At 41.2% G+C, this 12,747-nt stretch overlaps 1 long non-coding RNA gene across 1 annotated transcript; it reads right to left on the minus strand.

The window, feature by feature from the left end:
• Nucleotides 1-1,057: 1,057 nt before the first annotated feature.
• Nucleotides 1,058-12,336, minus strand: LOC124976828 (uncharacterized). Its single transcript, XR_007107078.1, has 3 exons — nt 12,232-12,336; nt 3,268-3,337; nt 1,058-2,104 (listed from the first exon to the last, which is right to left on the minus strand). It is a non-coding gene; the product is annotated as an uncharacterized LOC124976828 (long non-coding RNA).
• Nucleotides 12,337-12,747: the final 411 nt, after the last annotated feature.

Raw genomic sequence — 12,747 nt, forward strand, 5'->3', positions numbered from 1 at the left:
CTCCAGACTGGTGGTCAAGACTTCAACACATGGCCTTGGAGGATATTTAAGATCCAAAGCATAATAGTGACCAACCATTCAGACACAAATCATCTCTCTTAATCACTCCTAAATGGTTTAATACACATATCAAATGAGTTTCACTCCTGACTCTGCCCCTCCTTGCACAAGTTATTTAAGCTAGTAGAAACCCAGATTCCTGATTTGTAAAATGAGATAACAATGCCTAACTCTCTGTCCTGAGGTCGAAGTGAGATAATCTACCTAAAGTAATTTACATGGTTTTTGATATTCAGTGAGGTACTCTACAAATGTTTTGTTCCTTACCCTGGTCTCTTTATTTAGGCATGTAATTCACACATGAAAACTCTTGCAGTCAGAAAAAATTTGGAATTTTCATATTCATAACATCCCCATTGGGTCTGGGTTAGTATGATAAAAATTTAATGTATTTTTTTCAATAATATGCCAAAATACCTGGCATGTGTTTAAATAATTGGAATAAAGTATATAAGTGGCTTCAAATCAGTCAGATTTATTGGTCAGATTTATTGTTGAACATGAGGTACAAACTTCTGAAAAAGTTTTTGATTTTCAAAGTCCTTTGTACTTTGGAACCATAACCAAGAGATGGTGGATCTGTGTTGATGATTTATAAAGGCACTGGATTCCACTCTGTTGTTGTTTTTTTTTTTTTTAGTAGATATTTTTCCTTTTTTAAATTTTTTTATTTTTACAAACTGCATTTTGATTCATTGTACACAAATGGGGCACAACTTTTCATTTCTATGGTTATACACAATGTAGATTCACACCATTCGTGTAATTATACGTATTATTCATGTATATAGGGTAATGATGTCTGTCTCATTCCACCATCTTTCATACCCCTGCCCCTCCCCCGTCTTGTTTCCCTCTACATAATCCAAAGTTCCTCCATTCTTCTCTTATCCCCCACGCCCATTATGTATCATCATCTACTTATCAGGGAAAACATTCAGCCTTTGGTTTTTTTGGGATTGGTTTATTTCACTTAGCAAGATATTCTCCAATTCCATCCATTTACCTGTAAGAGCAACTTTTGCATTTGTGTTTCCTTAGTGCCTGCCTCCTGGTAGAAGCTCAATAACACTTTTTCAATGATTGAGCAAATGAAAGAAAAGAACACACTCTCCTTAAGAAATATGAAAGTGAACTCCTCCTTCCATCTCTCCAAGTGGATTTGATTCTTTTGCTTTTCCTCTGTACTTGACCCCCTGCACAATTACATTTCATTAGATACCAGGGCTTGGGGGGAAAGATACAACATGAGTGTAGACCTAAGTTTAGGGGCAAGGGAACTTCTGGCATTTTCCTCCTTGTGCTTGTATAAATTAGTCTTTCTGAGAAAGAAATATGATTGGATATTTTCTAAATGAATTTACTCAAATGACTGCTTTGGTATTTGGAAATCAGTTTTCATGGTATAAATGCACTTAAAGGCACAGGTTAAAATTTTAAATTGCTCTGTACACAAAGAGCTGAAAATGTGACTCAAGTTTGCCATGATACATTAAATGCTCTTCTACATTTGATGCCAACTCTCTAAAGTCATAATAAGTACAGCTATTTGTGCATGCTCAATACAGCATTAAGTACCTTAAATGCTGGGCAGGTGTTGCACATACCAGAGAAGTTGAAGGGTTAGAGAATGGTCATGAAGGAGGCCAAATGAGAAGGAATCTTGATCATGAGATTCGGGATGGATTTACCTTTCTTGGGAATGCAGATACCCTTTCTACTAACTGGGAAATGAAAGAAGTCATAAGGGGAAATATGGATAGATTTATAGGTAGGAGGTGGCCAGAAGATGGGGAAGTATTACCCCAGTGGTTATATTTTCTTGGTAAGATTGGCACAGGGTTATCCCCTGAATGAGCAGAAGGAATGAAGCAGAGAACTCGAACACAGTGAAGTCAGAAAAGACAATGGGGATGTAGGGCATAAGGCTCACTTGAGAACCAGAGATGACTCTCTGTTGAGAGTTCTGTGGGAGATGATGGTCATGACTTCAGAATCAGAGCTGTTGCCAAAGTTCTGTGGGCTTCTCAGCAGTTTTCAGCACCTGGGGTTCAAGAGCAAATAAAAAAAAAAAAAAAAAGAATATCACTGATCAAATAAAGTTAGGGGATTTCTCTTCTCCTTGTGGATATAATAGAAGTATCACAGGAAAAGGAGTTGAGAATATTTACAAGAGAGTATTACAGTCATTGATTATGTACTCTGCTCTTAGGAGTAAAGGATCTGAGGACATGGCAAGAGATTTGATCTTTCTTCCCATATCTGCTCTTTCAAAAGGCGAGCCACATAGAGTTAAGCACACAGACTTTGGAATTTGACTTTATGCATTCAAAACTCACTTACACTTGGTTACATGATCTTGGGCAAGGTACTTGACCTTTCTATACCTCTTAATAACACTCACCACACTGGGTTGTTGTATTAAATGAATAAATGGACTGGAATTTACAATAAAATAATCTTTGTAAATATTATCTATTATTCCTTTGGAAGTCTCCATTTCAGTAACTGCCTCTCCATCTACCCAGGAAATCATTATAACAACTTAACAGTTGTCCTTGACACCATCCTCTCTTTACACAGAAAATTCATCTCAAAGTCCTACCACATTTATCTCCAAAATGGATTTAAAATCCCACTACTTCTTTATTTCCATGACTACTATGTTAGTCTAATGTACCATCATCTCTCACCTGGATACATGGCCATATCCTCTAACAGCCCCTGGCTTCCTCTCTTCCAAGTCAGTAATTTTTGTTCACATAATAATTGGGCATGGGGCTGGAGTTGTGGCTCAGTGTTAGAGCACTTGCCTAGCATGTGTGAGGCCCTGGGTTCGAACCTCAGCACCACATAAAAATAAATAAAATGAAAGATTCATTGATAGCTAAAAAAAGATTTAAAAAAAAAAAAAGAATTGGGGTATTTCTCAACATCATCCTTATTGGCATTTGGGACCAAATATTTAGGGGAAGAGACAAATCCCGTGCATCTTACTGTGTTTGGAAACAGCTTCTACCAACACAATATCAGTAGCACCGCCTCTTTCCCCAGATGTAAAAATGTAAAGTCCCACCAGAGAAAGAGAAAAGGGCTGACTGAGGTCTCCATGTTGTCTTCACTGGCGGTTCCCAGTGACCTAACTTCCTTCTACAAGGCCCTACTTCCTAAAGGTCCCCACCTCCCAGGAGCCCCAGCCTTCATCACCTTCTTCTTACTTGTCTTCATCTCAACAAACTTCACATTTTGGGAAGCTCTTCTGGTCCACCACAGCATCCTAAGCAAAATACGGAATTGATCTCAGTCTCAACTGGGCACCAAAAAGCTCCAGGTCAACTGAATGAGAGCAGTAAGGGGGAGGCCCAGCATGTACATTCTTGTGAAGTCCTATTCCTAACTCAGGGGGACATCAAGACGGAACCACTGGAGTAGATTTTCCATAAACAACATTAACTATCTGATTGATGAGGGGAGCTCTCTGCCCTCCCTCTATTTGACTAAAAGCGGGATACAGATTCACAAAGCCAAAAGACATCCTGCCCCTTCTCTTAATCATAGAAGACAAAGTTTAACCACTGAAGACAGCTTTCCATCCTCATGGGCCTTGAGATGACAAGAAAAGGAATTTATACTAAGAAGTTTTACTAATTAGCATTTATCTGCCTTCCCCCAAGATGCCTCCTGTAGAAATTCAAACTCCTTTTCCTTTGTATTGTCACTTTTTTTTTTTTTTAAACACTTTACTCTTCTTTGGTGAACTTGCTGTACAAGCTGGAATTCAAAGCCACCTCTTTGAGAAGGACTTGTTTTCTGAGGTGGGTACCAGGGATTGTTTCCCAACTCTATATAAATATGCCTGTTAATAAACTGGTTTTTCTCATGTTAGTCAGTTCTAAGGGGAGTCTATTTCAATGATGAACTTCTGAGGGTTATATTTTTTCCCTGTGTACTTGGTGTGTGTGTGTGTGTGTGTGTGTGTGTGTGTGTGATGTATGTGTGTGTGTGTGTGATGTGTGTGATGTGTTTTGTTACATCCTCTTCACCCTATTGTTGAGGGAGGGAGTCTTGCCCTAGGGCTCTGAGGATGGCCAAACACAGGACATCTGACATAGGACAGATGAGCTGTCAGGAGTTTATTGATCGCCTGGACCCGCAGCCTGGGTTAGGAGGCATCTCTTGCCATGTGGGGCCACATAGATGCACTCAGCAGAAAGAACACACAGGAGCTGTAGGAGACAGATTTTTGCAGTAACAAGAGTGATTGGCTTGTTTGATTAATTCTATAGGCTGGTAGGAAAGTAAAACCCATTAGATTGAGGACCGGTGGGTACCGCTGATCTGGCTGAAAAGACAGCATTTCCCACGGGGTGGAGGACACAGTAGCGAGAGCAGGGGAACTCGCATTTAGGCTTTTGAGGCTCTAGGGGGTTCAAAGATTTCCAGGCATGCCAGGTGTGTTGGCTTAAACCTGTAATCCCAGTGGTTCAGGAGGCTGAGGCAGGAGGATCATGTGTTCAAAGCCAGCCTCAGCAATAGCGAGGTGCTAAGCAATTCAGTGAGATCCTCTCTCTAAATAAAGTACAAAATAGGGTTGGGGATGTGGCTCAGTGGTCGAGTGTCCCTGAATTCAATCCCTGGTCTACCCCAGCAAAAAAAAAAAAAAAAAAGATTTCATGGCAGTACATGAAGTTTTTAAACTTCCAATGCAGTGTGTGCAGGAGGATAACAACAGCACACGTGATAGAAATGGTCCTTGAAAGTTTAGTGAAAAATAAAGGTCAATCATTATTCACAGGGATATAGGAAATGGTACTGGCAACATGCTGGTTTTTCCTTTTGAGGGGAGAAGCCAAGGAAGGAATATTTAACCAAAGACATGAGCGTTGAAGGCAGCTGGTAGTGCCTATGTCTTTCTGACTCCAAAGCCTGGGTTCCTCTCTTTGGTCCACCAGGAAGCATTCTTTGGCAGAATTCTTCACATTTACTAGAATCACACTTGACACATGGTAAAGACTGATAAAATTTCTGGGCATATATTTATTCCTTAGAATGAGTTTAAAGGTATGTGTTAAGACAAATAATATTTGTCAGGTTGACGAAATGGAAGCTTCTGTTTTTTTAAACTGGGACTCTTGTGTATTCCCCTTAGTATTCCACTAACCCCTGGAACTCTAAGAATAAACTTGGTCTGTCACTTGTTGAGGTTATATTCTACTAGCGGACACAAACAAAAAACAACAGAGAAAATGATATAAAAATTGCTAAGTGTTTTATAAGAAACAAACAAGTCACAGGGGTAGAGAAAAACCAGAGGAAGAGAGAGGTAGCACTTTGGATAGCATGATGAGGTCTCTCTGGGAATAAAACTTAAACTGAGACCCAGAGTTAAAGAAAGAGAAGAGTGGGTGGGCCAGTGTTGAAGACAGAGGAGTTGGTTTGCACCAGGACTCTAAGGCAACAGAAACTTGGATTGACTGGGGGAACGGGGGACAATTCATCTCAGGGAGGCAGAGAGCAAAGGAAAGAAAGGGCATGAACAAAGAGCAAAGGTCAACAGGGACAGAGACCACGATGTTGAGGAGTTTGGAGGTTTTTTTTTTTTTCCTGAATGCAATGTAAGAGCTGAAGAGTTTTAAGCAGAGGAGTGGTGCAGGGTCTAATTTACATTCTAAGAAGATCACACGGGCTGACACAGTGGTAGACAGATTGTAGGGGGAGGGGGACAAAAAAAAGTAGCAAGCAGCCAGCAAAGAGATCATTTGCTAAGGCAAAAGGTAATGGTTGACTCCCCAAGGCAAAAATGGATATGGAGAGAACGAGGTGGCCTTGAGATAGAGTGTACTTCACTGGTGGAATCAATAGGAATTTCTAGAGAATTGATTAAGAGTTGAAGTAAGAAGAAAAGAATTCAGAATAGTGCCCATGTTTCTGGCATGAGTAAATAGGTGGATGGTGGTACCATTTTTGGAAAAGTAGAAGAATATGGAAGAAAGGAGTTTGGAAGCAAAAATCTAGTGCTCCTAGGCAGTCCAAAATTGGTAACTTGCTTGAGGCCACATAGCTAGAGAATGACAGAACTTGGATTAGAATTTATCCTGGGATTCTATCATATTTGTGAATAAATTACAAATGACCATGGTTTAATCTGGGCAAAAAGGGAAATAAATTTATTGTGATTTACAGGCAATTACATTAAGCTGCAATCAGGCCTTTGCTATTTTAGAAATAAAACAAAGAAAACAAGAAAAAAAAATGGGGAAAGAATTACTACAACAGATAATCAATGTATGCATTCCAATCAATGGTGGTGTGTTTAATGTTGCTAGGTACTGAGGAGATAACAAAATTGACAAGACTTGGCTCCTGACTTCAGAAAGTTTATAGTCTATTTCATTGGTTTCCAAATTATCTGTCCAAGAGGTATCTGTGGATATTATAAGAAAAAAAGGTTCCATGGGCAATGAGTTAACCAAATATAGATTTCTAAATTGCAGAACTTCTCAGAGCCCTTATTCCACCAATGCACTTTGTGAGACCTGAGGGTAGCAGGTGTGTGTGTTGTGGGAAGGTGTATGCTTTATGGCATTTTCCAAGCTTGTTTGAACAAATAATCCTTATTTGGCAGACCCCCTTTGTCTTTTAACATTGTAGCATACTTGTGTTTCATAGAATAGCATTTGGGGAAAGTTTATCCAGTAGAGAATGGAGGAACCATGAGGCTCTCTCTAGCAGACGACCAAGCTCTCTATAACTATAGATTTATACCACAGTAAAGGGACTCTTTGTGTTAATAACAACTATATTCACTCAGCTACCATCCTAGGAATGTTGGCTGAGCCCTAGCCTCTGCCAGACTCTCTAAACTAAGTGCAGTACAGACAAGAAACCAGACGAGGTCTGTTATTCCTGCCTGGAGCTTAGAGCCCATTGAAAAGACAAGGTAACCTCAGTAACTATGTGAATATTGCATTAAGTGCTGCGAGATTCTTATGAAGGTCAATAGCAGAATGGTTCAATCCACAATGTAGATAACACTGGTTTTGCCTGAGAAAAGTCCTATAAGAAGCCATCACCTGAAGGTTGAGCAGAAGTCAATCAAAAGGCTAGAAAATAATCCAGCAAGAGAGGCTAGCAGGCAAGAAAACCCTGAGACAGAAAGACCCCAGGTTGATGAAGCACAATGGACTAAAGTTCAGCAACCCAGGGGAAGAATTTGGATTCAAAGTTGTATTTCATTTAATCCTTACATGAATCCCATGAGACTGGTGACAGGATTATTAGTGTTCATATATTACAGATGAAGAAACTAAGGTCCAGAGAGTTTAAATAACTTACTCAAGGTAATGCAGCAAATAAGTGACATGTCAATTAGCCTCATAATGCAGAACTGCTTAATTAATTAATTTAGTACTGGGGATTGAACAAGGAAAACAACCACTGAGCCACATTCCCCTTATTTATTTAATTAATCAATTTATTTATTTTTTTAGGCAGTGTCTAAGTTGCTCAAGGCCTTGCTAAACTGCTGAGGCTGGCTTTGAACTTTCGATCCTCTGCCTCAGCCTCTAGAGCCACTGGGATTACAGGTGTGCAACACTGTGCCTGGCCAGGACTGATTAATTTTTTAAAATTAGTTAATTTAAAATATTTTCATTGAAACATAAATTTTTATATATGCATGTATATATAAATAAATTTATGGTTTATAACATGATGTTTTGAAATGGATATACATTGTGGAATGGCTAAACCAAGCTTGCTAACATATGCATTACTTTTTAAGTTTTTCATGGGTGAGAACACACAAAAAAAATCTCTTTTTTTCAAGTATAGAAATTTTCAAGTATAGAAATATTGTTATGGACAATAAAAATGGTGATTGTACAGGCCTGTAATCCTAGCAACTCAGGATGCTAAAGCAGGAGGAACTCAAGTTGTAGTAGAGGAACTCAGTAACTTCGCAAGGTCCTAAGCAACTTAGTGAGACCCTGTCTCAAAATAAAAAGTTAAAAGGGTTGGGGATGTAATTTAGTGGTAAAGCACCCCTGGGTTTAATCCAGAGTAGAAAGAAGAGGAGGAGAAGAGGAAGAAGAAGAAAAGGAACATTGTAATTAACTATAGTCACCATGATGTGCAATAGCTCTCTTGAACTCATTTCTATTGCCTAATGGAAAATTTATATCCTTTGACCAACATCTTCCCCCCACCACCCTCCAGCCCCTGGTAACCTTGATTCTACTCTGCTTCTGAGTTCAACTTTATTAGATTCCACACTTAAGTGAGATAACACAGTATTTGTCTTTCTGTGTCTGGCTTATATATCTTAACATAATGTCCTCAGGATCATTCATATTTTCACAGATTGCCTTCTTTTTAAAGACTGAATAATGTGTGTATATATATATATATATCACTTTTCTTTATCCATTCAGTCATCAGTGGACACTTGGCTTGATTCCATATCTTAGCTATTTGAATAGTGCTGCAATAAACATGGGAGTACAGATGTCGCTTCAACAAATTGATTCCATTTCCTTTGGATGTACAGCCAGTAGGGGGATATTCTCTTTAAGTTTTTGAAAGGAAGGAAGGGGAGAAAAGGTGGACTGAACTCACAAAGGGGCAAGGTTGGCTGTCCTCACACCTGCCCCATCCTCCACCTCCTCATCCCCCCCCACTCCCCCCACCTCTGCTGCCATTGGCTGTCACTCCCCTGGATAATTCTTCTCCGAGTCTTTCCCTGCACATGCTGATGAAGCCACCCTCCCCACCCAGTCCCACCACCTCCTGAGACTGGGCCAGACTGGTCTGAGTCAGTTCTCCCCACTAACCTTGGCTGTCAGGTCCCTGTCCTTGGAAACTTCTCCAGGCTCAGCTGTTTACCCTCCCCCAACATTTCTGTTTCTGGAAGCTTCATTCATGCTGTGATTATGAAGGGGAACCCACAGATAGCCTAGGAGGAGGTAAAGGTCTATAGCCATCCACACCTGCCCCCAGACATGACCTTGATGAGAGAGAACATTTCCTGGAATGTTTAAAATCAGGAAACCTGTGCCCAAACTTGCAGAAATGGGAATGGAATTGAAATGAAAACCTGTAATAGTGTTGCTACCACAGCTATAGCTTATGGAAAATTCACTGAGTGGCAGATACAGAGCTTTACCAGCACTATCTGCATTAAGCCTCACAGGAAACTTATGAAGCAGGCATGATTAGGATCCCCACTTTGAGAACAATGAAAGAGACAGAGAAATAAAACCTCTGACCCTAAGTCACACAAGATGTTGACAGCATCAACATGGTTGATTGACATGGTTGATTGACAGCATCAATGGTTTTTTATATCCTGAGTGTAGAACCCTAGAAGTGAACCTAGGTCCAACCAAGTCCAGAGCCCTTGCTCTCAAGTCCTGTGCCTGTACTCAATGCCTGGTAAGGGCCCCTGTGCCTTGATCACGTGTCTCAGTTTTGCTGAAACTAAATACCCAACATCAGAACTTGCCACTTAAATTAACTAAGACACTTTCAGTGAAATTAATTGTCAGTGCTTTTTAAAATCAGAAGCATACACAAAACAAGAGTTTCTTCAAAGGTTAATTAATTCAACTCAATTCATCAAATATTTTTGAATATCACCTTTGTAACAGACAGGGGTGGAGGAGGGAAGGTGAGAGGCCAGAGGAGGGAACACAATAGGAAAACACTCAGTCCTTGTTCTCAAAGAGCTTTTTATCTGTAGGTGAAAACACCCTGTGATCAGAACAGGACCTACATAAGTTTGTAAAATGAGTTAGTCATTAAAAAAAAAAGAAAGAAAAAAGGTGGATAAAAATATTGTCTGAAATGAACACAATCCAGGCTGACATTTCATTGGGCTCAAGTGTCGGAGACAGAGACACACACCCCAGTCTCCCCGGCTCTGCTCTGCCTCACCATGGTAACCGACGGGGCCCTCATCCGCCAGATGGTTTTTTATATCCTGAGTGTAGCTGGGGAGGAGAATATGCATGAATGGATGGCTGAATTACCCTCACTCTCTCCGCAGCCCAGTGACCCCAAATATGTCTCTCAAAATGAATCCCTTTACAAGCAGCACATCTTGAGAAATCTCATAACTACCTGCTTTGTATCAGAAAATGAATGCCTTCAATAGGTACAGACCAAATCCCAAGAATATCAGCCTATGGCACAGAGTTGGAATGGCACACTAGTTTGCTAGGGCTTTCAAGACAAAGTACCACAGACTGAGTGGCCTAAACACCAGGAGTTTACTTCCTCATAGTTCTGGGGCTAGAAGTCCAAGGTCAGGTGCTGGCAGGTTTATTCTTCCCTGAAGTTTCTCTCCTTGACTCTGAAGCAGTGCCTTCCTGGCATGTCCTTACTGATCTTTGCCTTTGGGGATGCATCTCTGGTGGGGTTGTGTGTGTGTGTGTCCAAATTTTCTCTTTTCAAAGGATACCTGTCAAATGAGGGACCACCCTAAAGACCTCATTTTAACTTTATCATCTCTTCAGAGATCCTGCCTCCAAATGTAGTCATATCCTGAGGTGGAGACTTCAGCATGTGAATGTTGGTGAGACAATCCAGCTGTTGACACAAGGGACAGGAAAGTCAGGCTCTTAGGTGTTCTCTTCCTGTATCTCAGGCCCCAGTTACTGCCTTCAAAGTGTGTCAGATTCACTAGAAGAGCACATGTGAAAAACCCAGAGTTCCTTCCACTGGCCTGGGGTAACACGCAGGGAGGTTTGGACTTCCCGAGATGAGAAGGCAGGATCTTTGGCTTCGAGAAGCCCTCGCCTCACAAATCGGAAGCAGACACAACTGTGGAACAGCTTTGCCAATGCTTGTACTGAGGTATAAACCAGATTCAGTGGGAGCGTTGCCTAGCTTGGTACCTTCTGTCTAGGGCAGTCAGAAAGGACTTCTGATGGGGGAAGATGCTTGAGCTGAGTCTCAGAGAAATGAAGACAAGGAGACTGCCCACAAAAGGAAAGACACGGTCATCTGAGGAGGGAAGTATGAATACAGAGGAGCAGAGACTGAGAAGTCTTGGTGTCTGAGCAGAACAGATAATAAAGTTGGATCTTAGCCTAAGGGGACCCAAGAGACCCAGCTAAGGATGCCACAGGTAAGAAGAAGTAAAACAGTCTGGAAAAGGGGGTCAAGGCTGGGATTGTGGGGTAGCTTGTGGGGTAAGCCCCATATTGGACCTGATCTTTTGGGGAAAAAGAAGCTGCTGAAAAATTGAAGCAGGGAAGCAACTGGTCAAATTTTCATTTTGAACATGTCACCCCATGGAGGAACCATCTCCCCACTCCTTAATGTCTCACACCTTCCATGGCTGGACCTCCCCAACCTCTACCACCAGAACTCCATACCCAGCCTCCCCTCCACCATCCTGAACCAATTGAAGTTCCTGGACCTGTTTCTGTTCTGGTTCTCCTGCCTACTGCTCCCTCCTCTCCATCCTATAGCACACAGCAGGGACCTCTCTCCCGGGAAGACTTCCTTCTCAGGAATACATGGTCTAGAGTAGGATTGCCAACCCCATGATATTTTATTGCCAGTGCATAATTTATTCCTCTCTGGCTACATCACAAGTTCTTTGAGCCCATGGACTATATTTTTAACCTCTATAATTATAGTGCCCAGCACAGTGCTTGCTTATTGTTGGAGTTCAATAAACTAAATAGACGGGCACAGTGGTGCATGCCTGTAATCCCAGCAGCTTGAGAGGCTGAGGGAGGAGGATTGCAAGTTCAAAGTCAGTCTCAGCAACTTAGCAAGGCTCTAAGCAACTCAGTGAGACCCTGCCTCTAAATAAAAAGTATAAAAAGAAAGGGCTGGGGATGTTGCGCCCCTGGGTTCAATCTCCAGTAAACTGCCCCCTCAATTAAATTAAATAAATATTAAAAGAAGAATAAATGAAGCCAGGTGAGGAATGAGAAAATGAATTTTTTTTCTGCCTCTTCCAGTAATCTACCTTGGGGCCCTGAAACAACTTATTTCACTTCTCTGAGTCTCATGATGTTCATCTGCATTATGAGACTGTTTATCTCATCTTCTACCTCCATACCCATCCTGATTTCCAATATCTTAATCATTCTCAGCCAAAGACCAACAGTTCCTGCTCTGTTTTAAATTTTGTTTTCGTATTTCAGAAACACTCACGCTTCCTGCGGCTCCTTGTCACTTGTCACTCATGTCAGTCACCTCAGTGCCTCCAATCTGTTCCTTACTTTCTCATCTTCCCCAGATCGCATCCTGGCCTGTGCTCAAGTCGTTAGCTCTGCCTTCCTCAACCAGCGCTTTTCATTATTGGAGCCTCAAAGCAATTTCTTCCTCTGTGAAGCATTCCCAACCACTCCAGCCCAGAGCTCTCTTTCTTGGCATCCATGACCACAGCACTCAGAGGAAAAAGCTAAAGCATTGCTGCATTGGGAATAAAGGACAAAGGGACTATTCATCCATTGAACAAGTATTTTTTAGCATCTACAGTTTTCCTGTCTTCTACTGGTTGCTAAAGTTACAATAATGAGCAAAGCATATAGTACTGCCCAAATAAACTCACGTGTCTGCATATGCTGGAGAACAAAGTACAAATACAGGGACACCACGAACATCCAGTAATTGTGGGGAAGAGCTGGGAAAGACAATTACAAAGAGACAGTGAGAAACTTTTGGGGT

Source organism: Sciurus carolinensis, chromosome 1, assembly GCF_902686445.1.
Source record: "Sciurus carolinensis chromosome 1, mSciCar1.2, whole genome shotgun sequence".
NCBI lineage: Eukaryota > Metazoa > Chordata > Mammalia > Rodentia > Sciuridae > Sciurus > Sciurus carolinensis.